Here is a 23,271-nt window from a genome sequence, read left to right on the forward strand (position 1 = left end):
ATGTCTGGTCATTCATCGGGAAAGGAATGCCGATATACATTTTTACGGCCCGCCTCTCCTCGTCCATGTGAATCTTTGTTTAGGCTGTCTTTGATGCGGGCCTTGAGTGGTTTGCAAATACCGTTTTGCCCGTTTGCTAACAATGTAAGTTACACATCTTTTAGATACCGCCGGGGTCTGTGTGACTCTGAAGTTAGGTGTTCAGGGCTATGGTGATACTTGATCCAGTCCTTGTTTTACAAGTGGTTTCCGTCAGTGTCTCGCGCACTGACTAAAATCCATGTCTTGTTTTCCAAGTAGCTGTTGTCAATTTCTCGCGCGCGTACATAAAATAGCTGATTGCGTTTCCCACGTTTGGTCATTGTTTGTCCGGCTTGTGTGAAATCGGAAGCACATTCACTGCGCTCCAAGTAAGTAACTGAGAGGACCGTTTATATTCGTATGTAGGCGTTAAATATATACTTCTGACTCATTGCGGTGTTTCCAGCTTTTCGTTTAGATAATTCCTGATTTGTTCGTAGTTAGGGTCCCTTTGACACGGGGCTATGGAATCCAGATTAGTTCTTAAGTAGTTCCTGGGTTTCCCTTGTGTGCTTATATAAAATAGCGGTATGAATTTTTCCCGCACTGCTAGTGTTTGCTGATCAAGTACCATTAGTACGTTTTAAACCACTAATTGAGGTCATTATGTATTAACGAGAATGGCACATGTGCTCTTCAGATTCAAGGGGTTGTATAGACGTTTGCATTAGCCCGCCAGTGGGAGCTTGGCTTGAATTAAGTAAGAATTGGTTATGAACGTCAGTTCCTAGACATAATTTAGATATTGATTTAAGACTTCTGGATATGGGCGCCTACATTAATCAATTCACACGTTGATTATCTTATGCATGTCAGGTTTTTTACAAATGTAAAGATTACATTTGACAGGCTTTGGTCTGTTTCATGTATAGATTTCGGTGATCGCTTTGACGGCACCGTTCTTCGTGCAGGGATTAAACACATCTCAAGGTATGTGTCTGACATTATTGCTTCACGATACCGGTAATGACTACATGGTAGACCATGCACGATTGTGAATCTGCATTATTTATTACAGAATATAATGATCTGACTGAGTGAGGATTTGACTGATTTCATCGTATGCGACCCAAGGATAATTTATCTTTTCCTAGTCCTCAGGTGAGCTTTAGTCCTACACCCACTTTAGTAAAAATATAAATACACGCACATAGTTTTTGATCATATCCTTTGTAATTGCAGGCTGACATATACTTTATTGTCCTGATGAAGACCCGTTCCCGATGCGTATAAATCTACACGTCACCTTAGGGTCGAAACGTTGACGTTACCTGTCTGATTGATCCATGCAATTCCACCATTTGAACATTGAAGGATATATGTTGTGGTGTTATATGCTATTGATTTTGGATCATCTGTGTTCATAGTGTATTTTTGTCCAATATATATATATGTAGTTTTGATGTCAATTTTGTTTTGATTGTTATGTCATTTTGCACTATTAGTTACTGAGCTTTCTGTGCTTTAATTTATTGTCTTTTGGTCAGTCCTGTATTGTAGTAATATTTATGTGTATTCAAATACAGTGAAAAAGAAAATCATTTTGTGTTTCCCAAATTAATGGTTCTTATGGGTGCGTGTATAACTGTGATTAAGCACTTTTTCAACAGTCTATGAACACATGTAGTGTTGTTTAAACTAAGCATTTTTCCCAACAGAACCAATATTTCTGCTCTATGTACTCACCCAGGTTCTGAGCGTTACTGGGTTACCCCATTAATTCTAATGATTAATTTGGCAGCAGCAAGGCGAGGAGGCATAGATCCCCAAACAAAGGCTTGTATTCAAGCACCAATCCAGCGTAATGTGGAAAGAGGGACTACAATCGGAAGCATTCCGAGAACATAGGTGAAGCGAGGTATAGTGATCATTCTTGTCGCCTGTACTTTACCCCACAGAGAAAAACACAAAAGAGACCATTTGGCAAAATCGGTTTTCATTCGCGCTATAATGGGTGAGAGATTATCTGAGATCATACCTTCCAATCCACGATTGACCAGGATTCCAAGATATTTTAATTGTGACGATTTCCAGCAGAACGGGTATTCCTCAATTGATGCCTTTGTAGTACCAGATGAGAGTGGTAGAGCTTTGCATTTGTCCCAATTCACCCTATAACAAGAAAGAAATGAAAACCTATCAATGATCTCAAGTAGGGCTGGAAAAGAATGGGAAAGATCCTTAAGAGTAAGAAGAATGTCATCAGCATATAGATATATTTTAGATACACCTCACACTATAGATATGCCCTGAATTTGCGATGAGTGGCAAATGAGCTAGGTAAGGAGTTCCCTTTCCAACAAGAATAAAAGGGAAGAAAGGGGACAGCCTTGATGAGTACCTTTTTGTATTGAAAAAGGGATCAGAAAGAAAACCGACGCAATTGCCTTGGGCTACGCGATTATCATATAGTAGGCAAACCTTAGAAATAAACTGATCTCCTAGACCAAAGCGTTTCATGTTGGCAAAGAGATAACCCCAGTCCATGCAGTCAAATGCTTTCTCTGCGTCTAAGGAAAGGGCGATAGTGTATTTCACCATCTCTTTTGCAGCCCATAAAGTATGAGCTAATGTTCGAAGATGATTCCTTGAGGAACGGCCTAGGACGAACCCAACCTGTGAATGATATATAAGGGATGGGATGACTTTGCGAAGTCGAGCCGCGAGGATACTCGCAAAGATTTTTACATCTCCATTAATAAGGGAGATAGAGCGATAACTACCACAAGCAAGTGGATCTCTGCCCTATTTAGGCATAATTGCAATCAACGCCCTATAAGAAATAGGACCAAGTGAGGATGTCTGAACAGCTTCAGAAAAGGCATATTATAGAGTGTCAATTGTTTCTTCCCCAGACCATTTACAATATTCCGTAGAGAATCCATCTTCACCTGGAGATTTGTGATAAGGTAATTTGGCAATGAATGCAGCAATTTCTTCTTTGGTGATATCACTGTTAAGTAAATTTCTGCCTTCATCTGTGAGGCATTGAAGATCAATATCCGCGAGGTGTGTGGACAGTTGATCTTTAGATGCCGGGGTCTCAGAAGTATAAAGTTTTTTATGAAAAGATGCAAAAGTGTTTACTATTTATTGTGGTTTTGTTAGGGTCATAGCTGTTTCTGCCATATTGCAGGTATAGCCATGGCTGCCTCAAGTTGTTTCAACTGTGCTGCAAATAATCGGCCTGCTTTCTCCCGTTGTTCATAATGTCTACCTTTTAGACATTGAAGAGCATACTCAGCTTTGGAAGTATATAGATTATTATGTGCCCTTTTGGCTAATTCTAAATTTCGACAATGGGGTACTGAAGGATGAGCTGCATATGTACGTGTAAGAGAGATAATTTGAGCTTCAAGTTCAGTACGGCAAAAGGATGCTAACTTATTGGCCTCGGCTACATCTCTCATTAGTTGTCAATGAATAGTTGCTTTCACTGCTGCCCAAATAGTTCTGCAGGAGGTAACTGATGATCTACTATTGGTTATGTAATCAGAGAGATGAGAACGTAATTCAGTTTTCATACGCCATGGTTTGCGGCCTGGTGAGATTAAGCCTACTTCTAGAGCAAAAATAACTGTGGAATGATCAGAGATAGCGGCTTTAAGAATCTGGAATTCATTAGTGATAGCAACTATGCAATGAAATATTAGAAAATAATCTATCCTAGATTGGGTGCCATGAGCAGAGGAGAGAAAGGTATATTCCTGATCTGAAGGATGACAAAGGCGTCAATGTTCCACCAGTCCATGTTCCGATGTTATCTCACTCAATAAGGCTCTACCTCCGTCATTACATCTATCCATAGGACCTGTTCTGTTTAGAACTGCATCGTAGGCTAGATTCTAGTCTCCACAAATGACATAACTGAAGGCACCGATTTCCACCAACAAGCGATTCAGGCTAAGAAAATAGGAGCTTTTAGCTCCCGTAGGAGCATAAACTGATACCACACAAAGGAACCTGTCTCTTATTTTAAATTTGGCAAAGACATATTTACCATCTGGAGCAACCCAGGTCTTGACAATTGTGACGGGGAGATGTGTGCAAAAGAATAGCCACTCCACATTTCCTTATTTGACCTTTCTTGGGGAGAGATTGTGTTGTCAGTCTGCAATGAATAACTTTTCCCACCCAGTCTCGTCATAATTTAGATAACTCTAAAGCATCCAAATGAGTCTCTTGTAGAAGAGCAATATCATTTTTTTTTTTAAATAAGAGAGTACTTTCTTGCATTTAATGAAATGTGTAGGTCCATTAACATTCCAGGAAATAATGGGTAATGGGTGAGAAGAAGAAGAAATTTTAGCTGACATGAGTTCTTTGAAGAATGAGAGAGATTGATTACTAAAGGAGAACTAATGTGAGAAATAAGAAGTATTAAGTTAGGGGAGAAGGGAGACAAAGAGGGGAAAAAGTGTGTAAAGAGAGAAAGTTACACAAATTATTGGATATCAGGGTTGAAAATTGGATGAGAAAAGAGAATAATTAGAAAATTGTTGTAGGGAAGGAAAGGGGGGAAAGAAAAAAGAGTAAATTCAGGGTAAGGAGAATGAATAAGAATGAGTCCTGTAACCCTCTCAGAAAATCAAGGAGGTTAGGAGGTTAAGAAGGTGATATAGGAAAGTTACTTGTATATACTCAGGAAGACAAGTAAGGAAGAAGAAAAACGAGGTACTAGAGGAATTAGAGGAAGAATAAAAGAAGGGAGAGAGAGAAAGGGTAAAAGTGCTACACAGGGATAGTGCAACACCAGTAAGGTAGAGCTGTTTTCTTCGGGTCTAGGCTTTCGGGCTATACACACCGGAGGAGCGTCCCCCCCCCGGCAGCAAAGTGAACAGGGAAAAACATATATATGTAATAGTATTATCAATATTAACAGGATTGATGTGGGGGTTGAGGAGATCAAAAGGAGAAGGGAATAAAGGGAGAGTGAGGGAAAAGAAGATGAGGGTCTGTGTCATATGGGAGAATCCTATATTCATTATAACTAAACCGATATTAGACCTGGCAAGGGGCGGAGATTATCCCGATTTACAAAACAGGAGATACACCCTTACCCAGGAATTACAGGCTGATTAGCCTCATAGATTCAATCCAGCAAGTCATAGCACGACTTGTCTCAGCTAAAATTCAAATATGGATTGATGATAACGATATCATGATCCCCCTCCAGGCAGGCTTTCGGGCACATTTGAGCACTATTGATCAAGTTTTTCATTTTATTTTGATCTATTGGCAGACAGTGATTCTCGGAAAAGGCAGTATTTATGCAGCTTTTGTTGACTTTAAGTCTGCCTGTGACTTAGTATCAAGGCCCAAACTATGGAGGGTATTGCAGGAGCTTGGACTGCCCCCGATTTACTCTTTTTAATAGTTCGCCTTCTCAAAAAAAAAACCTTGCCCAAATTCACTGGGGGGTCGATGGTAATAAGAATGATCACTTCCCTGTTGAGAAGGGACTTCGCCAGGGCTGTGTCCTGGCGCCTACATTGTTCTCACTTTTTATTAATGGTATTGTCAGCTTTTTAGATGCCTCTCCCACAGATTCCCCAGTCCTTGCTGGAATTTATTTTCCAATATTAATGCAGATGAAACGCTAATACTGTCCAAAACACCAAGTGGGTTAAAGTTAGCACTGGAGCATTTTGAAGAATTTTGTACACTGCGTGGTTTAAAAGTCAAAAAGAAAGTTTATGACTTTTAACCAACACAAGTCATTTAAGGGGGGCATGGTAATGGAGGGACATTTATTGGAGCAGGTTGATGCATTTACCTGTTTATGTATCACCATGCACAAAGGGCTCAGCTGGAGGCCACACATTGACACAATGGCCCCAAAAAAAAGACAACTGGTGGGTGTAATGATAAAGGAGTTTAAAACATCATTGACCAAGCCTCCATTTCTGGTGCTGCAAATCTACAGCTCTAAAATACTGAGCTCAGCTCTGTATGGCACCGAGTTATGGGGCTTTGAAAACCTGCATACCTCTAGTTGTTTCCGAGAATACGTTTTTAAGAGGGGTCACAGGATTAGCCTCAAAGTACCCCTATGCTCCCCCCTGCGCTATGACTTGGGTAGAAAGGCCATTGCCGACTTAGCAAGATTGCGTCCCACCCTCTAATGGCACAGGATCTGGATCAAACCAGAACTGGCCATATTTGCTGAAGGTCTTAAAGACCTAATGGAGGCTGATCGCTTCCACGAAATCAACTTGCTGTGTTATATTAGAACCACACTAACTAGTATGGGCATGTTATCACTGTGGACCGATCCAAGCAGCACAGAGTTCCCATTTAAAAAGTTGATCAGACAAAGATATTGGGAACTGATTACACTGGAAGCTAATTGAGTAGGTGATGCTGCTTCATTATCACGAAGGTTCCTGCGAAAAATAAACCAAGGCCACACACTGAGGACTACTGGAACATAATTACTAAACCATTGGACTGCAAATTGTAATTCCAATTTAGAGTAGGTTGTCTACCCGTGAAGACCTTTACAGCCACATGGTCTACCACAGCCAACGATAAGTGTCCAACTTGCATTAATAAGGAAGAAACATATGCACATCTGTTGTTTGTTTGCCCTGCATATGCTGCACCACGCAAAGCTTGGCTGGCACCGTTTTGTAGGAATATAGGAACATACCAGATGAGTGTAGCAATTTGTATACTGTGTTCAGACTCTTCGTCATTGTATGCGATTCCAACGGCAAAGTTTTTAGGATGGATGTGGATAATTAGATCTAAGCTCCTAGCAGCAAATTGGATCATGTAGGCCTTGGACATCTTAGCCGGAATATGTAAAGTGTTTGATACCCTTCTGCATCAACTTCTACCAACATTATAGAAATAACTTTTAATGATTTTAACTTGTTTTTACAATATTTCCTTTTATTGTATTAATCAATTCTGAAGAAATTTGTGATTTAGGGTTTTATTGTGATACGCTTTTATGACATTTTACTGTCAAATAAAGCTTGATTTGACTTGACTTGTAACAACATAGTATAATAGTGGTGGTAACTGAATATCAAATGTTATCATGGGCAAGTATTATCACAGATAAATACTATCATGGTTAAAATTAGTACAGTTAAGTAATTTTATACTTAAATTCTATCACTCTTAAATATTATATATACTAATTGAATATCATAAATATTTGTAAATAAAGAAGAGAAGAGGGAAAGATACAAGAGGGGCTTCAAAGAGAAGGAATATTATAGTATATATAATGCATAACAAGTAAACGGATTTAAGAATAGAATAATTCCTCCTAATTCATGTGATATAAAGTTTTGCAATATGAAAAACATGAGTAAACAGGCACTGTAAGAAACTGGAAGGGTAGTAAAGTGTTATCATAGATATAGAGTGGAAAAGGTAAGTGATGTAAAATAGGAATATTATAAAGCTGATAATGTATAAGAAGATGAATAAATGTTCAGGTACTCATCCAGACGTCTTCTAAGGTAGAAAAGAGGTCACAGGTCTCCATCAATTCATAAGTGTAAAAAGGTAAGGCAGTCAATCAATGTTCAAGATACACCCTCCTTAGATGGGGGGGAGAGTGCCAGAGGGGAACGTGCGTTAACATTGTCTCTTTCCCATGTAAGGAGTACCACTGCTTGAAGTACATATTTAAATCAACATTTGTATATGCAATGGGCTACTGATTAATAGGATATCAGATTTTAGCAATGAGCTAAAGCTAATAAATCAACACAGTTCAGGGTACACCCTCCTCTGATAGAGAGGGTTTTAGAGGAGAATGTGACTTGTCTTTGTCTCGTTCCTGTGTAAGGGTAGCAACTGCTTGAAAGGCTTGTGCTCTGTCTCCAAGGGGATAAACAGAGCAATCTAAGTCTGGTCCTCCACTCTGGGATCAGCAGGAACCGTCTGTAGACATTGAGGAATTTAATGATAATGGTTGGGACCCAAGTTCTTGTGGAGATTTAGTGTATTCCATATTCTGAGGAGAAAGATTGTCTAAGAAATGACGAAGACCCTCTGGATTAAAGAACTCCCTGGAAATCCCATTGTTGGTGATCTGCAGACACGCTGCTTCAAAGAGGCCATACTTGATATCAAGTTGTCGCAGGCGGGGTATAAGAGAAAGGAAAGCTTTGCGACGATCATTAGTTTCTTTAGAGAAGTCCGCTGCCGTTCTAATCTCCTGACCTTCAAATGTGTATGGGCCATGGGTACGAGCCGCAATGATCAATTGGTGAGCCTGTTCATGGCGTAGGAAGCAGACCATAAGCGGAAGTGGTCGCTTGTTTTTTCCAGTGTTGGGCGAGCCAATGTGGTGGGCTCTCCAGTGGTGGATCGAAAGTAAGTCCTGAAAGTTTTGGAAGAGTTTCTCTAAGAAAGGATTTTGAATCTGAGCCTTCTATTGTCTCCGGAATGCCAAAAAAGGGACATTACCTCTATGGCTTCTATCTTCTAAATCCACCACCTCACTCCTGAGAAATAGTAACTCTTGGTCTCGGTCTGGCATAATATCAAGGCGGTTCTCAACTACTACTAGGCGCCTGGTTAGACAATCTATCCGGTTTTGGAATCCAGCAATGTCTGTGCGTATGGATTTAGTCTTAATTGTGAGGGCAGATATAGAGGTCTCCATAGCTTCCATTCGTCGGCCAACAGCAGAAATTTCCTGAAGTATGCATTCCATAGCAGAATCCGTTGAGGTTGTCATCATAGGATTAGTTGGTTTCTGAGTCAAGAGGGTGGCGCTACTGTTATCTGAGGTAAGAAGTACCTGATTTAAGGCCTCCGAGAAGAGAAGCTGTTTGGCAGGTTTATTTGATGCTTTATTGGAAGGCATCCTCGGCACCTCTGTATTAATCTTTGGCATATCGGTTCTTTCACAAATTTGACGTTTATAATATAATAGATGATGACCTCTTCTGAAATCATACACTTCTTCTCAGCATGCGACCATGTAAGTGGAGATCAACAGCAGGCAACAATAAATGTCAGACAAATCAGAGTGTAGGGAATGTGTCTAGGCAGCCTCTGTATTGGATCACCCTACTGGATAACGATGACCAAAGATAAACAAACCCACTCTCAATCAGGCAGGTAAGTAATTTTGCAGTAATGTTGTAGTAAGCCCTGGGAACAATTATCCCACCAGGGCAATTAGAAGTGATAGTCAAGTCAAGAGATTCACTGGAGTTAAAGGATAAGCAGATTGCTGTAGGAGCTCACCTCAAGATACACATATTCAGAGGCATCTGTGGGTGTCACACACTCAAAGGACAGCCCCTCGCTGAAGATGCAATTATAGGCTAAAAGCAGGGGGCATTGGCCAAGTAAGGAGGGTCCAACAGAGTGGTAAGCACTGAGGAGTACAATACAGCAAAGGGCACAGTTGTAATCACAAGTTAATCACAAGTCAGCATAGGCCAGCAGGTCAAGAAAATAAGACAGGTAAGTGTTAGGAAACGTTCCATTCTTCTCTGTCATCATCAGCAAATAGCCTCCAGGGTGAGCTATGTGTTAACAGGCTGGTCCTGTCTCTGCCCATGCACTTGGAAGTACAGCTTAATGATAGTCGCCGAAACCACTATAAATCTGCATCAGATGATAGGAAAGTATAGGTCCACTAGAGGAAACAACAGGTAATGTTCCGTGTATCCATAGAGTACGCGCTGCAGAAAAATTCTCACTCTCACCTTTAGTCATAAAGTCAAAATAGCAGGCGCTCCAAAGCAATACAATTCACCTCAGTTGCCTCATCCACAAAGAGGTTCCGTCATCAGGCCACACTCATTGGGGTCCAGAAATCATCAGAGGTAGATGGCAGACAAGGCAGCTAGAGACCGCCGCCGAAAAGTATACAAGGAGAGGCCCCTTTCTCTTCAAAATATATACTAGAATTTGGAAAGAGCCAACCTAGAACAACGCTCCTCAAAACATGGCCAGAGGGGGCAGAACTCAGCCTCGGAAGTCGACTGTGAAAGTCAGGCACACAGCAGTGCACCCCACAGGTACTCTTCACTGCTGTGCGCGAGCGCCACGCACTGCCAATTTTTGCTCAAAGGGCTGTCAGAACTCTTCACCATGTAGTTTTGTCCAGGAATGTCCGCTGTCTCCGAATTCGTCAGCGGATGGAGCCCAGTTGTTTCATTCCTCAATGTCAGGGCTCAAACCGATGCGAAAACTGCCAGAAAGTCCTCACGCCGCCGTCGGGGCACCTCACAGCATAGAGTTCCAGAGTCAAGCGGCCATCCTCCGACGTGGCCAGACCATGCCCCCGGATTTTAACTCTTTAAATCATTTATGTATAGAATTGTGTTTTCCTATGCATATAAATTTCATGGAAAAGTTTTCCAAATAAAGAATATTTGAACTTGACATGGGCCTCATGCGTGAAGAGCATAATAAATTAAAAGCTAAGGTGTCCACATAAGAACTGACCATACTGAGATGCAGCCCGTTGTGTCGGAAACACAGACCAAAAGAGGTGCCCTGCAGCAGGAAGGGGCCCTCCTGAAAAGCAAAGCTGATGACTCTGAAGGGCAATCATGCAGGAAGAACATTTCGTTGGTGGGCCTGCCGGAGAAGATTGAGAGCTCAAGTATGGATCTGTATCTGGAGCAATGGCTAGCACAAACTGTCCTGGGGGGCAAAACCTCCACCTCCTTTTCTGTGGAATGGACACATTGTATACCAACCTGGCCAATCCCGCTCAGTGCACCCCCACACATGGTGGTGGCAGGCCTATTTAGTTATAGAGAAAGGGATAATATCGTACAGATCTTCCACACCAAAGGCAATGGCAGGTTGAAAACGAGGCGGTTAACATTTTTCCGTGTTGCGCGGCTGATGTTAAAAAAAGAAGGGCATCTTATTATGCTGTGATGCTCAGACTCAAACAGATGGGTCCTCAAGTACACACTGATATTTCTGGCTAATCTCAAAGTCATGGCTGGTGACTGGGCGCTCATTTTTCAATTGGCACAAGAGGCCTGGGACTGGTTGGAGTCTAAAGGGGAACATCCTTCATCAGACCAACTTGACACTGATGATGATTGGACACTTGCTTGTAATTGGCGACATACAGCCCACAAGTACCAATCCTGCCCCTCCCAGGAACAGGCAGCAAAGGAGAGAGCTCAAGTGGTGGTGGCACTGGTGGGAGTGGGATCGCCTGGCCCTAGAACTGGCCTTGGTGCTTTGGATGACTCAGAGACACAGTCATTGGGTAACTCCCTACTGTATGAGATACTGGAGGCACTAAAGGGGGGCCCTGACTTTACCCCAGTGGTGGCTGATCTCCTATGATGACTACATTGTTCTCATATCCTTTTTTTTGGTGTGGGGGAGGGGAATGCTGTTGATGCAATGTTTACTTCAGATTCTACTGTTATGACCCTGCTATGCTGTGACAACTGAGTGGAGTGGGTTCCACACTGGTTGAGGCACTAAAAGATATTATGGCTCTTCTTGACACATACTACGCCGTATTACCCCACACCATCTGCCGTACATTTTCTCTTTCTGATTTACACACTTTGTCGGGTTTCTGGCTGGATGCTGCACTATTGCGCTGCGGCCTGGGGAAGGGAGTTTGAAGTATTGTTCGTGTTCGGGTATGCCTGTGTGTGGATGCATGTGTTGGTGCCTCCACTCTGGCTTCTACACTTGGGGCCTTCCCGAAGATGTGGTTTTATTTGCCCATGGTATTGCTGGAATATAGGCTCCTCACATGGAACATTAGAGGCATGGGATCCTTTGTCAAGCAACACAGAATATATGCTTACTTAAGGAGGCACAAGGTACATTTTGCATGTCTTCAGGAGACAAACCTCATGGCATTGGAATTTGTGACTGGGTAGACGATGAAGGAGCAGAGTATATGGGATGACATACTTAAGTTATGCGAATGGAGTGTTGGTGTGGGTGGCCCGGTGGCGTCTTTGATGGTGTCCCACACTAAAATAGATCTGTAGGGTTGTTTTTCAGTGATGGGAGTGGCACTAGATGGGTTACCATTGACTCTGGTTGTGGTACACACCCCGACCACTGGGCAGATGGCCTTCTTTATGACTACGGCACCTGGCCTGTTGGCGGACCAGGTGAAGTTCATGGTTTGGTACGGGGACTACAACGGAGTTCTGGATATGGCAGTGGATAGATCCACACACCCCTACCTGGAGCATAATCTTGTACCATCTTGTAACACCTGAACACCTAGGCTCATGACGTGCAGGTGGAGGAACTCTGGAGAATTTTATACCGAACTGATACTGGTACTTGTGGTACAATCGCTGCATTCTAGGCTGGATATGATCTTTGCTCCGCAAGCGTTGGTTGCACAGTGTACAAGAGCAGACTATCTGGGATGTACCATATCAGATCACAATCTCTTGGTGATCTCCCTTGGGTGGGGTATATCTAGGTAGAAGACCCCCACTTAGTGCTTGCTCACCACTCCTTTACATGATGCAGGGTTCAGTCCCCAGATTGGTGAAGCTAAAGATCAATACTTTCAGTACAATGAAGGGATGGCCTTGGACACCATGGTTGAATGGAATGCATTTTAAGTGGTTTTATGCAGGATGTGTTTGAAGACAGTGTATGGTGTGCGGGGGTGGTTTGAACACAGGAGTGCTTGATGTAGAGGATCGATTTGGAAGACTTGACAAGGAATATCTGATCGACCATAGTAGGCATGCAGCCCTGTTGGCCTTGTCGAGGGAATACAGGAAGTTAGTGGAAAGCTTGCCCAATTTTGATTATATGGTCCATCTTCAGCATCAACATGAACATGGGGACAAGGCCGGTCAGTTATTGGTATGGTTGTTGCATTCTTAGACCCCTACATGACTGATTGATGCTCTCTAACTCTGAGTGGGTGGTGAGAACTCAATTGGAAATCAATGAGGCATTTGAGGAATACTATAGGGGTCTGGACAGGGAATCCACAGTCATGGGATATGACAAGATCTCTGTGTACCTGACAGGTAAACACATACCCATGATTAGCCCCCTGCATCAGCAAGAGTTAGACAACCCTATTACATTGAAGAAGTGAAAGGGGCAATAATGCAATTATTCTGCAGGAAATTTCCAAGCACTGATGGGTTCCTGGGTGAATTCTTTGCACATTACCATGCTCATCTGGCCCCTAGGTTGCTGAAGCTGTATTAGAGGGTGTTGGCTAGTGGCACCTTACCTGCTTCCATGAGGGAAGCAGTAATTATGGTCCTTACTAAACCGGGCAGTGACCCTTTAAATGTGATGTCCTATTGCCCTCTGTACCCCTTAAACCTTGACTGTAAGGTTCTTGGCAAAATCATGGCTAATCATCTGACTGCAGTGGTCCCTTCCTTAGTGCACTCAGACCAAAATGGTTTGATACCTGGGTGCAACATATTCATTAGCCTGTGAAGTTTATTCCACATTATGGAGTAGGCATAGCACACAGGGACAATTGGTTGGGTCGCCTCCCTTGACATCAAAAAGGCATTTTACACCTTGGGATGGTCTTATGGCAGTGCGGTTCTAATGCACATGGGTTTTGGACAATCCTTCCTTAGATGGGTGGCGTTAATGTATACTAGTCTGGTTGCCTGAGTATGTATGAGGGAAGTGATATCTGACCTGTTTCATGTGGGCAGAGGCAAAAAGAACGGCTGCCCTCTATCGCCATTACTTTTCATCATTACAACGGAACCCTTGGCATGCATGCTGCGATAAGGAGCACAGCAGTGGGATCTTGAGGTTCAGGGACACCCCCAGATCATTTACCTGTATGCAGAAGATGGGCTGGTTTATTTGCGGACAGATCCCATTGTGTTACTGGGGGTTATGACAGTGTTCGATGCCTTCAGATTGATGCAGGGACTCCATATTAACTAGGTTAAGCTCTGGCTGTTTCTTCTGATGACAATACCTGATAAACAGAGAGATGCACTGCTGAGCATTGAGCTGGCCTGGAGGTTTGACTCCATCACGTACTTGGGGGTGTAAGTATATTATGAGGCACAAGCCCTCATGGAGGGGACTCTGGGAAAGGCATTGGCCTCCGTCCGTCTCTCACTTCTCTTCTGGACCGGGCTGCTACTGTCATCAATGGGGGGGATCTCCATCGCCAAAATGTTGGTACTGCCCAGATTGTTATGTTTCTTTACAGTTGTCCCGCTGATTATACAAAAGGCTTCCTTTAAGGAGTTACAGGGGTCTTGGCGAGTTTGACATGGGAAGACTGTCGGCAACGGGCAACTCTTAGTAAGTTATTTGCCCCCTTTGAAGAGGGGGATCCCAGTGCCCCTGACTAAGAGCTCTATTATGCTGCTGCTGAGTTGCGATAGTTAGTTGCTGTACCACCACTCGAATGTGTGGGAATTCTGGATGACTAGCTAGACAACCCCTCTCGAACAGGCTATTGTACACAGTCCCCCCTCAGGACATGGACAGTGTGCTACTGCGAACTGCTCTGTATGTCTGGAGGCAGTATGCTTGCGATGGTATGTGGAATTTGGCTTTGTTTAACGCCGGAATGTGCAGGTTTAAAAGCACCATACCTCGTTAGGGACTGGGAAGATGCAGGGTTTGAGTCCTGGGCTGGTGTGATGTCAGAGGAGGGATTCTGTACTTTTGATGCCTTGGCACTAGACCCCTTGCTGGGACTGGAGCAGTTCTTACTGTACTCAGCTCTTAGAGGTGTGATATGGAGGATATGGGGGTCCGACTGGGAGCAACCACCTATAGGGCCGCCATTGGATGCGGCTCTGAAAGAAGGAATTCTACCAAGGCCATTCCTGTGCATACACTCCATGCTGATGCGGCAGCCCACTGGAGAGACTGAAAAGCTGTGTGATTGGTGCAAACTAGCATTTGGAACTGTCTGAAATTAAATTCCGATAAAACCGAGGTGGTCACTTTTGGCCATCTCAATCCTAGCTGGTCCCCAACTTGGTGGCCTTCTTCCTTTGGAGCGGTACCCAAACCGGTCACGAAGGTGAGAAATTTGGGAGTCATCTTTGATGACAATCTAAATTTCATGGCTCATGCCAATCAGACGGCCTCCACGGCATTCCATAAGTTACGTCTGGTCAGGAAGATCCTTCCTTTTCTTCCAAAAAATGTGGGAAAGACATTGATCAGCGCTTTGGTCCTGTCAGCATTGGATTACTGCAACGGCTTGTTCGGTAATGCGCAAGTCAGGATTATCAAGAAAATCCAGACAATCCAAAATGCAGCAGCCAGACTTCTTCTTAACATTCCTAAATTCAAGCCAATAGCTGAGACTTTAAGGAGTCTCCACTGGCTTCCCGTTAGGAATAGAATTAAATTTAAAACATTATGCATTGTCTACAAGTCACTACACCATCAAGCGCCTCAATTCTTGTGTGACCATCTTGTTCCATATATTCCCACTCGAACGCTACGATCGGCAAGACTGCATGACCTGGTAGTGCCACGGACTAGGCTGGTCAACTGGGGAGACAGACGCTTCCTAGTTGTCGCCCCAAGACTATGGAATACACTCCCGCAAACCATAAGATCCTGCCCAAATCTCATGTCCTTTAGGAAGAAACTGAAGACATGGTTATTTAACCTCTGAAAACTCATAAGATCATTCAGGAGAGTAACAAAAGTACAGCGCCGAGACGCCTGCGGGCATTTGTTCGCGCTTAATAAATGCTAAAAATAAATAAATAAATATCTCAGGCAAACTGTGAGACAAGGGCCTCCAATCGGTTAGGTAGGTTATGTGCAATACATGATTTCCGTTCATTGAATTCCATTATCCCCATCATGCATACCTCAACCCACAGAAGATTGGTAGGATGTTCCAAGGTGTGACTAGGAATTTCCCCAAGTGCAGGGTGGAGGATGCAGATTTTCCACACATGGTGTGGATGTGCATGGTGATTTATCTCTTTTGGGTAAAAGTCACACGCACTGTGCCAGTAGTGGCGAACTGTCTGTTTCTGTTGGATCCTGTTCTATGCTTAATTGATGTAGGGCATGTTGCTAAGAAAACTAAGGGTTTGTTGTGGGTCCAAAATCCACCCCTGATGAAGCATTGGCAGGACGACATGCATAGATAGGCACTGAATGAGCTGGAGGTCCATAGATGGCTACACTTAAAAGGGTATGGGGTAGACTCTCTGGGGTAGTAGGACGCTTACCTAGAGAAGTTTGAGGTTAATTAGGATGATGTCCCTCCTTGAGGAAACTGTCTCCTGCCCTGCGCGATGCATGCACTGGCTAGCCCTAGGAGGATACTTGTGGGGTCGCTGACCATGAGATATCCTGTCCACAGGTTGGTGAAAAATGGGGCACTACAAGGATACATGTTGTAGGTGTAGGTTGAAATTAGTCACACATACACGTGCACACACATGGTTTTGAGGGGGTCGAATTTGTATTTTTCTGTTTTGTGTTGTTCATACTGGAATATGAATGTATTTGTAGCACCTACCTGGTTGCTGATACGGCCATGTTTTACTTGTTTGTTGTTGGAAAGTGCTGTATGTCATCCTGGTAAGATACTTAGGCCCTTCCGCAATTCAGGGTGTCGTGGTCAGGGGGTAAATCCAGTACACTGTACTAGAAATTATTATGGACAAATATGATTGAAATGTATCTGACTTCCTTCCTCCGATATGGAGTGTTGTTAATGTATGCCAGATGTGGTCCTCTTACACAAGCCAATACAGTAAAAAAGCAATAAAGATATATATAAAAGATTTAAATAAAAAAATCACTGGAGAGCTGGTTAATACCCGGAGGGGATCTATATACGGTGTTTAAACGATACTATGAAGCATTATACAAATCCCTACAGGTCACACAAGAGCCCAGGATTAATCAGTAACTTCCTGCGTATCGCTTTCCTGAGTAACTTACATACAGTGCCTGAAACTAGATGAGCTGTTGCAAGTGCATGAGATTCAATTTGCCATCACTCAAATGGCCAGGGCTAAAGCACCAGGACCAGTTGGCTTCCCAGTGGAATATTATGCTAGGAGTATATGAGGAATCCAGACAACTAGGGAGTCTACCCACTTAAGTGCAGGAGGCTCTTATCACAGTGCTCCCCAAACCTGGTGGAGACCCCCTCTTAGTAGGCTTGTACAGGCCCCTCTCCCTTCTGAATGTATACTATAAACATATTGAGGAAGGTTCTCTCTAACCATTTACTTCCACTGATAAAGGGTCTGGTACACAGTGATCAGAGCGGCTTCATTCCTGGCAGGACCATATTCATGAATCTACCCTAGCTCTGCCATCGGGTTTTGTTATGAAGACTGTGAACAGAGAGATGGGGCGTGGTGGCGGCATTGCAGCAATATATAAAGACTGCTATACTTGCAGCTTGAATCAGGCCTCCGTTCAGGACTGTGAAAGTGCCACTTTCAAAGTGGCATTAGCAAACAGTTTTAAGCTCTCTAAACTGCCAATTTACCGCCTCCGGGATCGTCCAAACCTTTTAAAGAAAGTCTTATGAACGTGGTTAGCAGCCTTGCGTTGCAATCGGCTAATTTTACTATCTTAGGAGATCTGAATTTTTATTTGGAGTCTGACAGTGACCCAGAAATATCCACCTTTCTTAATGACCTGGCAGCCTGTCAAATAAACCTATTGGTCTCCGGGCCAACGCATGAGGCAAGGCACCTGCTTGATCCAGTGCTATCAAACATCCTGCATGCAGAGGCCCCAGTATCATCACGAATGACATGGACCAACCACTTTCGACTATGTTTCTCAGTGTACCTTACAGGCCCCAAATCTCAGGTACATTGCAAGGCTTTATTTTAATGTCCCTGGCAGAAATGAGATCATCCTACCTTTCGAGATATTCTGGTCACCACACAACCTACTCCTGCCTCTGACATTGAGAGAGCTAGCAATATCTTCGGAATGTGGATTAACCAGGCTCTTGGTAAGTGCATTCCCGCTAAATGGATCCATCCCTGGAAAGTCAGGTCCCATGAGTGGTTTGATGAGTCACTTGTAAGTGCCAGAAAAAGCTGCAAAACTCTTGACTGGAAGGTTATGTGGTGATATCGGGAGTGAACGACAAGTGGGACAAGTCTTGCCTGTTCTCATTGAATAAGTATGCTGCGAGCACTGTACATGTCTCCCATACACAAAGCTGTGTCTTACATTAAACACCATGAAATAAATAGGAATCCAAATCTACCACGAAGAACATGACCTAGTGGATGATAACTTAGGGAAGGTACTTGCTTCCATCAAGAGTTTGATGCCTGTTCTATTGCGCACTCCCACTGTCCATAATGGATAGAATGGCCATTTTGAAGATGTTGATCTTGTCAAGATTATTATATTTTTTTCCCGGTGTTGCTTGTTACCTTGGTGATATTGGGCAATGGTAGGCGCAGGGTGGTCATCCCCCACTGACAGGAGGTGGACTACTCACCCACCCAACTATGAATTGTATTACCCTACAGCCTAACTCTAGTGGCTTTCTCTAGGGCTGGCAAATATTCAGGACACTAACATCAGACATATTACACAGCACTTACATGATGTTCCGTTGTACGAATGGCTGATGGCCGATCATAAGACCCAGGCCTCTGACAAAATTCTGTTGAGGGTAGCTCATTGGTGCTGGCAGAGGTACATTACAGGGATGTCACAGACTCCCCCTATGCCCTAGCCCTGCCTCTATGGCCGCTTCCATGATGAGCGGTGCTGTCCTGGATGTAAGACACGTGCCCATGGGTAAATACAGGCATATGTATGAGTACCACCAGCAGCTGCCCTTGGATACTATCCGCAAGATATTTGGTCTTGGACCCGGTCAGTTCCTGCTCCATGTGGCCATGGTCAAGCTAGGTCAGTGGCAAAGTGGTGACTCAGAACCTGTTGTATCGCAGCACCTACAGGTGGCACTGTAGGTGCCTGAATGCAGGAAAGCAGTCACAGGACTTTATTTTGTTCTGCTACATATGCTAGGCCCCACACTGGCATGTTTGAGGGAGTGGTGGGGGCAGCATTTGGGCAAGGAATGTGGGGACACCACATGGCTATGCAGCTTTCATTCAGTTAAGTCGATATCCAGAAATGCTAGGTTTTGCTACACACAACTTAACTGCTTATACCATACGTACCTGACACCAAAATGTATAGGCTGAATATACCCAGGGTTTGCCACTGTTTGCCCAGATGTCCCAAGACAGAAGTGGAGTTCCTCCATATGGTATGGTGATGCCCGGTGATATTGCTATTATGGCACACTGAACACTATAAGACTTGGCGGAAGTGCCTGGGCAGTTGCTGCCAAGAGACCACACCATGTGATTCCTCAGAGTGCTTACCCTCACAAAGAGAATGTGACTAGCATGCATGCACCTTTATAGATTTGTCTCTCATCGAAGCAAAAAGACGCAATGGCTTGGCCCGGAAGGCTGCAGATGCTATCGCGATTCAGGACTGAAGATGAACTGTGCTGAGGTGGGCCTACGTGGAGGTGGTGGTGCTCTCGAGTCCCACCAACAATGGCGGGAGAATGGAACGGTATGCTTCCTGGGACATGTAAATTGAAAATATGGAGGCAAAGTCTGATGTCCACCCACCCTCAGACTGTATTACATGCACCGTGACGGACCAAGGAGTGTGACTCCCTCTACCCGATGCACCTACAAGGGATCAGGACCCCTACACCGAGCCCCATTCCACTGCACCCTAGCTAAAAATAATAAGGTGCGACTTAATGATTTTGTTTTTTTTGTTTGCATATTTATATAGCGCGAACTCGACCCGAAAGTATTGGAGCGCTTTACATAGCGCCGTATTTACATCAGGCACGGGGAGATTAAGTGATTTGCCCAGAATCACAGGATGTGGACGCGTCCTCGAGGCTCGAACCCTGGTGTCCTGCACCAGAGGCGGCAGCGCAGCCGACGGACCACATCGTCATATTTATGCCTCACATTCTGTCTCAGTAGAAACATAAGACATTACCACGCACAGTTATTCATGGCGATCAGGATGTTCGAGTTTGCTTCAGTCATGTTGTTATTGTGCCTATTTTGTTCCTCCCCTCAGGCATTACGTGCGAGCATCATCCCTCCATCATTCATACAAATAGTTCAACACACGTGTCCACCGGTCAAATTGCACTGAGAATAAGAAAACGGCATTATGTTAAAATGAGAACATGGGCATACACAATGCACCTATAGTAATGGATCTATTGTTATGAGGGCTACATGGTGCATTGGCAGTTGCCAGTTATTTGTACTTGTTGTTTAAATTATTAAATGTCAATTAAAACACTTGGAGCAAAAAAGACAGTGTAACACCTAAACATAGTAATCAGCAATTGAAAGGTGACCTGCCTCTGCATAGCAAAATAATTAATTATCAATGCTGGCAACAGCTGTGGTAGCGTTTTTAGTAACTTCTAATCTAGTTGAGCCTGAACATTTTTTTGCTAAAGTTTTCAATTAGGCAGAAGACTGAATGGCCTTTGTGGCAAACCCATAATTATGTGTGAAAAACCACAGCTGCAGAATTGCATAATTCCAGTGGCCGTGCCTATGGTCTTTCAAATACTCTCAGTATGTCTGCTTGCATCAATATTTCTAACTAGTTAATCTACTAGTTTAACTGCAAGTGGGGGGAAGAAAATACTCTAAAGCAGCACCCTCTTAAAGATAGCTTTTTTCAATTTGAGGAAGATATTGGTGTCAGTGTAGGTAGAATAAGTCATTGTGCTTTAATATATTTATTGTGCATTTCTTTCTTTTGTATAGTATTCATGCCGCTATGAAGTTGCTGAAATGTTGCAAAGAGGCAAACTAAGAGAAAACTGCTTTATCATATACTGTTAAAGGAAAGATTACAATTTGTTGATCGTCTATGATTGGCATGACATGCACAACAGGTGAATCTCCGCCTCTTTCTTCACATAGTCTGCTTAAACATACATTCATACGCGTACCACTGTGAGCCACTGGTGAATACGCTTGGTATATAGAGGCCTGTTTAACAGTGCATCTCTGTGTTGTACTTGTCACACCTGGATGAACACAACATGGCTTATAGCTGAATGTTCAACACTATGTCCCTATGACTGAACCTCTGTCACTCCTGGGTATATGCAACTGGTCATATAGCCAACTGTATAACACTGCATCCTTGGGTTGCACCTCTGTCAGTCTTGGGTGGCTGCAAGATTGCATATAGCTGACTACTAAACCCTGCATCCATGAGTGGTACCTCTGTCACACGTGGATGATTGCAATACGGTGTACTACAAACTACTTAATAATCCTTCCACTTGTGACTCTATCACTCCTGGATGAATGCGTTGTGGTATATAGCCGAAAGTGGGTCCACATCAGAGGGGAACGGGAATGTCCACTGCATGGCATATGAGTGTGCTCGCTTGGCAGGCGTGCCCAACTATGAATGCATCTGGTATGCTGACTAATATGTTGACCCTAGTGTCACATTAGTGTAAGCATGTGCGTAGAGACTCAGGCTAGTCTTTGACCAAGTGAGGTTCTGGACCTGTTCATTGACCTGGAGGAGTGGACCAAATGTACCTTAATTTTTGGGCTCAGACTTCTGTCCCTGTCTTGGTTATAGTGCATAAAGCGTGGGTGGCAGCCTACCATGTTTTGGAATATAAATAGTGTGGCTATACATTTCTAACTGCATCACTGGGAGAGAGGCTTAGCGGCTGTACTCTTGTAAAGTTTCACTGTTATGTGCATGTTCAGAGCCTTGCTCTGGCATTGTGAGTGTGTGCGCCTACGTGAAGTGCATGTGTGTGTAAAATGTCTAGTACATGTACAGAGATAGAGTTATTGGAGTGAGTGAGTCTAATTGCTGTGACCAGTGGAATCCATTTTGGAGACACTTGTCCTGGTGTAGTACAAGATTAAGGCTGAAGACAGCTCTCCAAGATTGTGGAAGTGTATTGTCTGCATTCCTCTGGTTGGATGGTGGAAGTTCAAACAGTAAAACTGAAGAGTGAATTCAGAGCTGCCCTTAGAAATTCTATGAGGCATTCAGTCAGTATAGGGCTGCTAATTACTTTTTTGTTAGCACTGCCAGTTTGTTGATGGGAGGGGGGGACGAGTGGGTATGTTGTGCAAGGTGAAAAGGTTTGCAGGTAAGGCCTGCCCTGTTTTCTGTTGTGCAAGGTAAGAGCATTTCTGGGTCAGGCCTGTCTTGCTTCAGTTTGGCTTATGACAGGTATAGAAACATTGTATTGCTTGAATATAAATTTACCTTAAAAAAACAAAGACATGAGGCTGTTGGCAAAACAGGAACAGTTGGTTTAATTAAACACTTCGGCTGGTGAGTACAACCTCCAGAAATGGGTCTGAGGGCTGTCTCAAAGTACAATCAATTTGTTCAGGTTTATATACAGTTTTGGGTACAGTAAAAGTATGCCCGGTGAACCTTGTTTAGTAAGGGAATGTGATCCTTGTCTATGAAGTCATAAATAAAGGGTCTTTGATAACAAATGCAGGTGACTTGACCTTGCGTGGACACAATGTGGGCAGTGGGTAGTCTGTCCAGATGTACAGTATGAGGGGCACATAATCATTGCGTGTACTGTGTGTGCTGTGTCCTGAATGGATGTGTTTTCCTAACTCTATGTGGCATCTAACTTTATGGTGTTTGGGAATGCACGCACCCCTTTGGCAATGTGTGCTTTATTGGGGCCAATTTCCCTGGACCTTTGAGGTGTCACTTACCTTATCTTGAGATGGACTAGAGTTTCCTGTTCATGCATATGTCTGCCGGCTAAGTGCCACCCCACATGTGACCTGTCAATCAGTTACCGCAGGCCTGGGTTACAGAGCCTGCTTGATTACGTATTTTCTAGTCAGGGTTGATGGAGAGTTCAAGACAAGAGAATTTGAAAATAGCAATGCGATTTCATTTGTATATGCAAGTGTACCATCATATGCATTGGCATCGTTTTCTATCAATATCAACATTCCCCCCCTCTGCCACCAGGGGAGCCAGGCAAACCATTTCAAATACCATGCCTGCTCAGCGGCACCTCCCTCCTCATGAATGTATCTTTGTAAGTGGTGAAGGGCTTGGGTGGAAAGAGTCATAGTCCCGTTATCCAGGTCATTACCTTTGATAAACGTGCAGCAGGATGCACCTATCTTGGCACACACCCCTACCGCCATTGCGGTCATTAAGTCCACCCGATGT

The sequence above is a fragment of the Triturus cristatus genome, chromosome 6 (assembly GCF_964204655.1).
Source record: "Triturus cristatus chromosome 6, aTriCri1.1, whole genome shotgun sequence".
NCBI classification, from domain to species: Eukaryota; Metazoa; Chordata; class Amphibia; order Caudata; family Salamandridae; genus Triturus; species Triturus cristatus.